The sequence below is a fragment of the Canis lupus genome, chromosome 8 (genome assembly GCF_048164855.1).
Source record: "Canis lupus baileyi chromosome 8, mCanLup2.hap1, whole genome shotgun sequence".
Taxonomy (NCBI): Eukaryota; Metazoa; Chordata; class Mammalia; order Carnivora; family Canidae; genus Canis; species Canis lupus.
The window spans coordinates 58,213,411-58,225,059 of NC_132845.1; the positions used below are offsets into that span (position 1 = coordinate 58,213,411).

General features: G+C 48.6%; 1 long non-coding RNA gene across 3 annotated transcripts; it reads right to left on the reverse strand.

The window, feature by feature from the left end:
* Positions 1-3,307: 3,307 nt before the first annotated feature.
* Positions 3,308-11,049, reverse strand: LOC140638618 (uncharacterized). 3 transcript variants are annotated; one of them, XR_012035647.1, is made up of 4 exons: positions 10,945-11,049; positions 7,436-7,510; positions 4,281-4,462; positions 3,308-3,808 (listed from the first exon to the last, which is right to left on the reverse strand). It is a non-coding gene; the product is annotated as an uncharacterized lncRNA (long non-coding RNA). The 3 variants fall into 3 exon arrangements; XR_012035648.1 differs by having other exon boundaries at positions 4,281-5,867; XR_012035649.1 differs by having other exon boundaries at positions 6,528-7,510.
* Positions 11,050-11,649: the final 600 nt, after the last annotated feature.

Below are 11,649 nucleotides of genomic sequence, written 5' to 3' on the forward strand. Positions count from 1 at the left end.
AAGGTGCCTCCCCTACCCCACCCCCAGAAAGGACACAAGTTCATCACTGGAGGCAACTCTAGACTCTTATCAGTCCAGCGAATCAACGGCAAACCTCACTAATTAGCCCCTACCTTCCCTGTAGTGACCTTCCCACAATCTGCTGCCCTGGAAACTCGAAGTCCTCTCTTCCTTCGTCCTGCTACTTGTCTATGTTAGGAGGCGAGGCGCGCCCCAGCTCTAACCACCCTCCGAATTACCCAGAGCGGCAAGTATTCATGAACTCCTGGTTGTCTTTTTCTTCTCAATCAGGCTTTTAGGGTCTAATGCAGGGGCTCCATCCAGGAAACTAAGATGGGTAGAGGGAAAAGGATTTTTTTTTTTTCCTTTCCTACACCTTGAAGGCAACTGACCTAAAAAGACTGGTTCAACACTTCCCCGGGTGGGGGTGTGGGGTTAGGACGTACATCCCAGGCTTTAGAGTCAGCCTGGACTTGAATCCCACCTCCGCCACTTATTTGCCATATGACCCCGGACAGTGATCAGCTCACTCCTCAGAGCCTCTGTCGTCTCCTCTGTAAAAAGAGAACTCATTCGTTCTTTCATACAATGAATAACTATTTACTGAGCACCTAGGCTGAGCCAGGTGCTCACAGGAACCCAGGGAAATATATCCTAGTGGACAATGCAGACAACCAACACGGTCAGGAAGCAGTATATAGAAAATGTGAATAGAGATTTGGGAAAAATTAGATAGGGAAAGGAGGGAGAGGGTATGACAGTTTTAGGGTGTTTGGGGAAGACCCCATGAAGAAGGGACCATTGGAATACAGGCCTGAGGATGAGGTGAGAAACAGCCGCTTGGATGTTGGGTGAAGAGCATTCAGGCAGAGGAAACAGACATGCAAAGGTCCTGAGGCAGGAGTGCCTGAAGTGGTTGGGAGCAGCATGGAACATAATAAGGGGGGAGAGTGCCAGGAGATGAAGTCGGAGCTAACAATAAGATCCAATTCCAAGGGCTGGTTGATTCATCCAGCTAACATTTGCTGAGCATATAATCTACACCTCAGACAGGAGGGTTACGGTGAGGATTCAGTCAGACATAGCAAGGGCAGCTCCTGGAGGAAAGTTCCCAGTGAGTGTTCAGTTCCCCACTGTTACTGCAGACAGTGCACCCCCTGCGTCCTGGCCAGGTGGAGGTGGGCACGCTGTTCGGGACAGCCTGGGTTCTGGCTCTGCTTTCTCCCCCTGGGTGCTCCTGCTCCGGGGAGCCACCTGGTGCGGCCTCAGCTTCAGGAATCGCTCACTTATAGCAGGCTGTGCACACGTGTGTGCATGCGTGCGTGCATGTGCGTGCGTGAGATCGGTCTCTTCCCGGCCAATCTGCAGCCCACCTGCAAGGTCACTATCCTGTCCTCTCTTGCTCCCACCCAGCCTGGGCACCCCGTGCCAGTCACCACCCAGGTCAGCCAGCAGGGGGCGCTCGACGTCCCCCCTTTCTCCTCCCTCCTCCCATCCACACATGCACATTCACAGCCGGCCCTCTCCATCCTCTCTCAGTTCTCACTCCTGAAAGCCCTGGTCCTGGGACTGGCATGGTTGAGAGGTAACCTGGGCTTTCCTGCTCGTTAAGGACCATCCCCCACCGCCCCCTACCCCTCCCCTCTGCAGGGGGAGTCCAGACTGGGTCACACAGTCCAGTCCTACAGAAGCAGTGGGGCAAATGCTTCTTTTCCACTACTGTGCCCTAAGAGGGTCTTTCCAGACCCGACAGCTATGTCCTTACACAAAGAGCAACAAACGCATCCCACGTTTGCAATGGGAGAAGAAGTGGGTGATGCTTCTGGGGGTTCTTGGCCCCACCTTGGACTGCAGGACGGAAAAGACACCCGGGGGAAACTTCTCGAGGGTTTTGGTGCATGTGGGTCGCAGAGGCACGTTAAAATGCAGACCCTGCCTGCCTCGGTAGTTCTGGTGGGGGGCCTGAGAATGGGCATTTCCAGGAAGTCCCTGCACATGCTGGTGCGGCCTGCTTCTTGGCCACACTGAGCGGTAAGGGCAGGAGCTCGGCCATCCTTGTGGCTGCCACGGTGTCCCCTTTCTCTCCCTCTCATGACAGATGACGGGCATTCACCAAAGCACCATTTATGAGATGCAGAAGATCTGAAACACCCCAAAGCTTTGTGTAGAAAAGACTAGTCGGGGCATCCCGGATAGCTCAGTGGTTCAGCGCCACCTTCAGCCCAGGGCATAATCCTGGAGACCCGGGATCAAGTCCCATGTCAGGCTCCCTGCATGGAGCCTGCTTCTCCCTCTGCCTGTGTCTCTGCCTCTCTCTCTCTCTGATGAATAAAAATAAAAATCTTTAAAAAAGAAAAAGAAAGAAAAGACTAGTCAGCTAAACCCCGGAGTAGCCACACAGTGGGTATGGTGCCGTAAATGTTCAACAGCCAGCTGTCCGAGGAGGAAAGCCCTAGCTTGCAGAGCTTGCCCATTTCTGTTGTGCAAATACTTCCACCATGGCCAATGTCAAGCTACCTGCATGTGGCCAAGTGGCTCACAAAATTTTTGTCAGTTTAAGAATCCATTCTCCAGAGGGATCCCTGGGTGGCTCAGCGGTTGAACGCCTGCCTTTGGCCCAGCGTGTGATCCTGGAGTCCCGGGATCGAGTCCCGCGTCAGGCTCCCTGCATGGATCCTGCTTCTCCCTCTGCCTGTGTCTCTGCCTCTCTCTCTCTCTCTCTCTCTCTCTCTTTCTCTCATGAATAAATAAATAAATAAAAGCTTAAAAAAAAAAAAAGAATCCATTCTCCAGGACACCTGGGTGGCTCAGTCGGTTGAGTCTCTGCCTTCAGTTCAGGTCATGATCCCAGGGTCCTGGGATGGAGCCCCGCATCGGACTCTGCCCCTCCTCCTGTTCGTGTGTGCACACTCCCTGACAAATAAATAAATAAAGTCATTAAAGAAAAAAAAAAAGAATCCATTCTTCAGAGCCAGTATGGTGGATTCTAGTATGCTCTCCACTGTATAGCTGTAAAATAATATCTATCATAAAGAGGAAACTCTCTGTGTACAGATATGGGAAGGGCTCCTGAATATACCGGTAAGGGGAAAACCAAAGATATCAAACAGCATGTACAGTTTGCTACCTTTTGTGTAATCAAGGAAGAGGCCTACAAGTACACACACACATACACACACACACACACACACACACACACATACACGATGCTTGTATTTGCATAAAGAATGGCTGGAAAAAAATAAAGGGGATAAATGTCACCTAAGGGAAGACAGAGACTACAATGGGTGAGTAAAGGGATTGATGCTTTTTTATACATCTTTCTTATATTATCTTTATTTCTGAACTACGTAAATACAGCATCGGATCTGCTCAAAAAAACCAAATTAAGAAAGAAGGCATATCAAAAAAGCAAGCAAGGGAATTTGACATTCTAATTGGGGCCACAGGTGTAAGTTGCTCTGTAAACTCCTGAACGTGCAAGATAGGTCCCACTTCTTTACATTTCTAAATCAAGTCTTATCTCCATTATTAATGTAGGTGAGTAAGTTCGATGGTGCTCAATTTCAGGACACATCTCCTTTCTGTGGATCTTACAAGCGTCTCAGGGTTTGGGCCTGAATGATTGGAAAGAAAGATGCAGTCGCCAGTTGGTGTGATCACATCCTCACACTTACTACTTGTGGCTGAAGAGCAAGGGGACCAAGAATAGACTATAGCTTATTGCTCAAATGTAGATACTGGCTCTGCCTTTCACAGGCGGTGTGACTTTGCGTTGCTAAACCTCTCTGTGCCGCAGTGTCCTCATCTGTAAAAGGAAGGGTAACAAGACCTATGACTTTGTGTATGTAACACAGTGAGACCAGTGCCTGGCACTAATGAATATTTCTTATTAACATCATCAGCATCATGCACAGCGCCCCCGTCCAGTGTCCATCTGCCGTTTTGGATGGGTGACGGGCACTTTTCAGGTTCCCCTCCATTGATGCAAGCCTGTTTGGGGCACTGGAGACAACATCCTAAGGCTGCAGGGTTGAGTCCAGCCTTCAGAGTCTTCACGGAGCCACTCCCACCCAGGACCTGCCACTTGGGGGATCCACTGCAAGGGGGTTCATAGCCACCCCTCCACCACCTTCAACATCTCCCCCCACCTAATCCCCGAGACCAAAATGCCCCTTCTCCTCCAACACCAGCCCCCTTCACCTCTCCTCACCCCTCTCGTCCATGAGCCAGCTAAATTCCTCTCAAAGGAGCCTCAAATCTCCAGCATCCTTACTTACCACTGCCCCAGAGCGTCCTGAAGCTCCTGTTAAAAATGCAGAGTCCTGGGCCCACCTCAAAACTGGTGTGTAGAACCCGGGAGTCTGCATTTTCAGCCAGCACCCTGCATGCTGCCCTCCTGCACTTGTAGCAAGGTCCCAGGAGAATGGGAGAAAAGTTCCTTTATTCCCTTCTGATGAGCCTAAAGCAGTGAGAAAAAAGACAGCGATTAATTTTTCAATAATTCACACGGCTCCATACAGCTAAATTTGAATCAACAGTGATTTTTGGTAAAAGTGAATCATCCCTCCACGTTGGCATTTTAACTACTTTTAATACCAAATGATTATGGCCAAACCTCACCTCTCGCCTTACAGACCTCTTGCCACAAATGTGGGAGGCCAGGAGAAGGGTCTGAACTTTTTAACCCTCAGAAAACTTTCTGCCCACCAAACTTCATCCAGCACTCTGAAACAGGATGTCACACTTGATGCAAATTTGTATTATGTGACTTGGAAATCAGGCGATTTAAAAATATTAATAAAGACTCGCCGTATGCTCAGATTTTGAAATAATGCAGATCTTGCTTTACATTTATCCCTCTGGGAAATTTAGTCTTGAATAATGCATAACTTCAGGAACGAATCCCTTGCATAAATCTGATAAAAGCTGATCTGCTCTGATGGGGAGCGGTGCGGGGGTTGTAGAGACCCATCACTTAACCCTTCCCTCCCCATGCCTCCCACTGGAACCTGTGGCCTGGGTGCTGTTTGGGTATTCATTTAGCTTTTCAGCGAAGATTTCTTGAACCAGTCACTCTGCTGAGACCTGCACACCCATCCACTCAATGCACAACTGTTAAGCACCTACTGTGTACCCACAGCGTAGTGTGGGTGCATGGTGATGAATGGAATATTCATCCTACCCTCATGGAGTTTACACTCAGGTCCAGTCCTGCCAAGAGCCTGAGAAGGCAGCATTTTTTTTTTTAAGATTTTACTGATTTATGTGAGACAGAGCACAAGTAGTGGGGAGAGACAGAGGGAGAGGGAGAAGCAGACTCCCTGCTGAGCAGGGATCCCCAGTGCAGAGCTCGATCCCAGGACCCTGAGATCACGAGCTGAGCCAAAGGCAGATGCTTAACTGACTGAGCCACCCAGGTGCCCCAGAAGACAGCATTATTAATGTTCCCACGTCAAGATGAAGGAACTAAGGATCAGCTTGAGATCCCATAGCAAGGAAGTTATGCAGAAGCCACATTGGGAAGCAGGTTGTCGATTCCAAACCATCCCAAAACCATTTGCTTGAGGAGGAGGAAGATGTTTGGGAATTCAGATCCTGGCCAGACACCACCACACCATCTCAACCACTCTGCTGGGGGAGTCACCATGGCCGTGGTCACACTCGCTAAGCACGTGCTTACGTCCCTGCAAGGGCATTGGGGAAGGCATTTGGTGACTCTCTCCGTCAGATATAGATATATATTTGAGTTCTGATATCAGAAGGCAAAGTGGATGTTGGGCAGGCAACCCACATCCTGTGCCTGCCGCCGAATGGAGGCTTGAGGGGTCTGGAAGAAGGATCAAGATGTTCCAGTTGAACAAGAGCTGGAAAAAGGCAAAGACTCCACATAGTTAAACATTCAGAGGCAGGAGAAGGCGTCTGTTGTCTCTGGGGACCCAGAGACAGAAGACAAGGTGCTGGCAGTGGAGAACAGGACAGAAGGCTGTGGGCAGCTGCTGTGAGGAAGCATCGCACATTCCCGGCGGCCAGGACCTCAGATGGAAGGGAGAGGCCTGCGTGTCTTTTCACACATGCATGGACTTTGCATATGGACGGGCCATCCCCACGTGGGTGTGTTTTGCGCTTCCCGTGAGTTAAACCTTTTATTCATAAAAGCATGGGATTTTCTGTTTCAGAAAAGTCTAGATTCTATGAAACATTACATTTCACTTTGCTTCTGTAAAACCGACCCAAAGGCTTTCTTCTCATTTTCAATTTTGCATATGTTTAGACCCCTGGATGCTCTAAGGCTGGCCTGCACTGGGCGCTGGTGCTTGGGAGGCGGGGCATGTCCCTTGCGTGCCACTGGCACGTGGCAGGTGCTGAGCATGGGACCCTGCAAATCTGCAGCTCCCCGGGCCTACTTGCCTGATTAGTGGTGACTCAGATTTACCTGCTCTTACCAGAACTTTCGGCCTCAAGAGTCCCATTTATCCACCAGCAGTATTTATGAGATTCCCCAGAGGGTACCCACATGTACTCACAAATCCATCTGAGCCCGCCGGGAGTGGCAACCATCTCACCAGGCACCAAAGCCCCCTGCAGCCCAGACCTCCAGATGTCACTACTGTGTGCTCTGTGGTGGGGACAGAGACGTAGAGGAGGAAAACTAGGTTTTTAAAATTCACTGTTATATCAGAGCTACTTGAGGTCAGCGTGTGCCAGGACAAAACAGCTCTTTCTGTTTTGACTTAGAGCTGTCTTCAGCCCTGGACCAAGACAGGCGCCCACGGGGTGGGGCCCCCTCAAAAAGACCAGAGTGGCCTTTCTGGTTTCAGCCATAGAATCTTCTTGAATGCAGTAGATCCCTGGGGATATCTAACTAACTCATAACAAATTCCCCGTCCCAGGAACTGCCAAAGGGAGGGGACTCGGCAGGAATGTTTGTTCAATGTAACTCTACTCCCTGGACACCTGACTGTGCCAATCAGATGTATTTCTTGCAAGAATTTGGGTGCTGGGCCAAGAGACATGGGGTCTATTTCTATGAGAGCTAGAGCTTCTCATAAACCTGACCCACATGAACAAAAAATCTGAGAAAACGTTATCTGTGCACAGGGATAAAGAGAAGCATTGGTGAGAGGTAGAGAGAAAGAGCGTGCTGAGGCTTTTCCATTCTCCGGCTTTTGGCCTATCCAGCCCCTGTCTTCCGTGAAGGGCTTCTGCAACCCCTGTGCCAGGTGGGGTTCTCTGTTCCCGACAAACAGGCTCGTTTAGGTGATAGAGGCATCCTCCAGCTTATCTTCACCAAAGCTTCAGAAGAGCCAGAGAATCAGAGCGGGAGGCCACAAAGCTGGGAATGACCCTGCCAGGATAGCACTACAAAGACCCCAGGGCTACCACTCACGCCACCAGAGCCGGGCCCACGCCAGGCCCACTCCCTCCCTCTGACCTGATGGGTGGTGCACTCCTAATGGCACTCCTGGCTTCCATTCTGCCACGAAGACAGACGACTTCCCAAAGGTGTCTAAAAGAAACCACAAGACAAATGTTCCCCACATCCCTGTAGTAATGTCTCTTTTTACTCCTGTTGGCTCTCTATTGCTCTTATCATATAAGCTGCTTGGCCTGCAGGCCCTGCTCTGCCCAATGGAGCAGCTGGACAAGTCTGGCTCAGTCCCAGAGTTGGGACAGAGGGGACACAAGCAAAGTGCTCAGGATGCAGGATTTAAGGAGGTGCTCACTCTCAGGCTCATGGAAGTGCAGAGCCGGCACCTGAGGGCAGGGGCTTCCTTATATCCTGTGTCCTGGGGGCCTCCTTTGCCTCTGTCAGAAACCAGGCCTGCTTCTCTGCCACCCTTGGGGGGTTTGCTCTCTAGAAGTTTCTCTGTCTTCAGGCTCGTGGAATGGATGACACTCCTACTGGTGTTACTGGTACACATCAAACATGCCTGAATCTACTGGAACCCCAATACACTTGTTCAATTGATTGATTTGTGGATGGCGCAACAGGAAACATATGCTGCACGCCAACCTCGCGCCAAGCCCGCAGCTATGTGAGGCGGTCACCGCGTTACCCCCCTACTTGACAACCTCTGAGGCACAGAAAGACTAAGAGACTTGCAAGAGGTCACACAGCTAGAACGTAGCAGAGCCAGGAGTGGCTGCACCCAAATCTCTCCACTGCCTCTGTCAAGCCCCCTTCAGGGAGCATGGCTGCCTGACAGCACAGGAACAGGGAAGTGACAATGTGTCACTCACTCAAGGTGTGTCAGGATGGATGTGGGCTACCAAACCCTCAGCCCCTGAGTCCTGTCTTTTTTTTTTTTTTGAGATTTTATTTATTTATTCATGAGAGACACAGAGAGAGAGTCAGACACATAGGCAGAGGCAGATGCAAGCTCCCCGCGGGGAGCCCCATGTGGGACTCCATATCAGGACCCAGGATCACAACCTGAGCCAAAGGCAGACGCTCAACCACTGAGCCAGCTAGGAGTCCCTCCAGTCCTTATTTTTATCATTAGTAGCATCCCCATCAGTGCTGGTCCTGACCATGACTATGGAGGAACAACTCTGTGCTGGCTTTGGTGGGGGGAACTCATGTATCCTCAGTACAAGAAGAGCTACACGCAGAAGAGGAGTTACTACCTCTATTTTATAGTCAGGGAAACCAAGGCTCCCAAAATTCAAGGAAGTTGCCCACGATCACACAGCAAGGAGGAAGTAGACTGCCTCCAAGTACAACAGGGGTACAGGTCCAGGGGTAGAGACCTCTCTCAGCCCTTGGCCACTGTAGGGCTCCTTGAAGCCATGTCAGAGCAGAAAGGGACAGGGTGCAGAGAGCCAGGAAGAGCCCACCAAGCATATCCAACCCACCAAGCACAGGCTCTTGAGAGAAATTGAAATCAGCTTCCTTCTGACTGGTCATGTAGGGCAAACCCGGTCATTTTGGCACCTCTTAACTCTCTGTGACCTGATTCAGAGGTTAAGATTGTTTTCCTCAGAATCCCCATACAGTCCCCAAAAGACAACAGCCTTCCAGAGGCCTTGTAAAGCTTGGTAATGGGAAGCAGATTTCTTCTATCGTCTGCTTTCAGCCAAGTGACATGTAATTAAGATTTATAAAACCCTCCTAATATGTGATAATAATGGGAATAATAATTATATTGGGCCTGGGAAACATTGAAGTCCACTAAGTTGGTCAGACAGGCATGAAGAAGCCTAGATAAGATGAAAGGGGGAGAAGATGCCCTCTGGTTTCCCCCAGGCAGAGCCAACAGGAAATCTGTGGAGAGATCAGGCTAGGGGATGATGGGAGGAAAAGCGGGAGCAGATTCTGGGACACAGTTTGTATTGGATGAGCTCACAAGTTTGCAAGATGCTATTCTGCTCAAAGCAACTATTTAGGCAGGGGTAGCAATTAATATGGCATTAGTGAGTTTCCACTAATAACTGATGATGTTAGTAACGATGGTGAACATGAATCACAGTCCTCTTCTTAATCATGTTCATATCCTGGCATTTAACACAAGCTTATAATACAGGAAAGACTCATAAGATATCTGTGACTTGTACTGAATTACAAGTGGTGGTGGTGACAAGAATATTGGTGATGGTGGCAGTGAAGACACTGTGGTGGCGGTGATGATGGTGATGGTAGTGGTGGTGGTGGTGGTGGTGATGATGGTGGTGATGGTGATGATGGTGATGATGGTGGTGGTGCTTGCAGTGACAAGGACAGTTGGGTAGTAATGGCAGTGGTGGACTACGGTAAGAGATGATGGTGAACAGGCTCACAGAATAGGGGTGATGATGACAGTACTGATAGGATTGATAACAGTGACAGTAGTGGTGGTGATGATGATTTTGCAACGATGGCAGACATGGTAACACTAAGGGTTTGGTGATGGTGGCAGTAGTTTGGTGACAGCGGTGTATGATGCTGGTGGTAGGACCTTGGGTGATGATCATCATCATGGTCATAATATAACAAGGACAGTGGGTTGATGTTGATAATGGTGGAGTGTGGTGAACAGGGATGGTGATAATAAGGTAGTGGTGGTGGTTGTGACAATGATAATGAAGGAAGATAAGGGGTATGGTGAAGTGAAAGGAGGAAGAACCCCAAAGCATTAATGTCATCAGCCTTGTTGACAGAGATTTAGTTCCATTTCCCACTCTTTGGTCCCTGGAGCTCATTGTCCCCCATGCTAGGGAACCCTCTGCCTACCACCACTTCAGCTGGAATGCACAACCTTGACATCTGCCCAGTCAAATGCCCTTCTCAGGGGAAGTATTGGTTTTCACAAATGTACAAATGCCCTCCCTGCCTCCATGGTCTGAATCACCAAGTAGATTCCCAAGAGAGTAGAGACAGCAGCATGATGTGGTAGTTAAGAATGTTGATAGTTGGGCTATCAACACATTATGGAAATGACCCAAGTGTCTATCAATAGACAAATGGATAAAGAAAATGTTATATATATATATATATATATATATATATATATATATATATATAATTACACAAAATGGAATATTACTAAGAGTGGGATATATAGGCTGCTCCTTATGGAATGAATAAGTCATGAGGATGAAAGTTACAGCACAGAGAATATAGTCAATGGTATTGTAATAGTGTCACATGGTGACAGGTGGTAGCTACACTTGTATAATGTATTTGTCAAATCACTGTGCTATACACCTGAAACTAACATGACATTGTGCGTCAACTATACTTCAGTTTTTTAAAAGTCACATAGCAAGATAAAAAACATATTATCAAAAATATTACATTGGCAAAAAAAAAGAATCTGAGCTTTGGAGTTGACTTGAATTTGAATTCTCAATTGTGCTGTGTGGCCTCAGATAAGTTACTTAACCTCTCTGAGCCTTCATCCCTTCATATGTACATGAACATATGTACAATGTATGTACAATGAAATTCATAACAGCACATACCTCCCAGGATTGTTGTGAAAATGATGGGAGATGATGCTGTAAAACACACGGCCCACCCAGCACTCAGTGCCCTGTGAGGGATTCAGTAACGTTAGTTGGCATAACTATTACTCACAATGCTATTAGACAAGTAGAAGGGTCTGGTCCCCAGGGTTCTATGGGATAGGGGCTGGAATTAAGAGGCTCCCTCTCCATGGGGCACATGGGTGGCTCAGTTTAGCACCTGACTCTTGATTTCGGCTCAGAACATGATGTCAGGGTCTTGGGATCAAGCCCTACATCGGGCTCCCCACTCAGCATGGAGTCTGCTGGAGATTCTTTTTCACCCTCTCCTTCTGCCCCTCCTCCCACTCACAAGCTCTATCTCTCTCAAAATAAAATATATAAAATCTTAGAAAAAAAAAAAAAAAAGAGGCTCCCTCTACCAGACTCTGCATGTTCTCCAGTGCCATCTGTCTCAACAGGAGAGGAGAGCATCCTGCTTTTGGAACATCTGCTGCAGAGGTCATGATGGAAACCACACCTAACTGAGATGCTCCTGGCCGGGGATGGCTGAGATAGGGTCTTTCCCGGAGAAGCCTAGGGGTATAATTTAAGTTTTTTTCCTTGCATGTATAGCTTCCACATGTTATGACAGTCCTCTGGTAATGTTGTGATCTGTTGAGTCAATTTTTATTCCTCTCCTATTTAAGCTAGCTGGAGTGG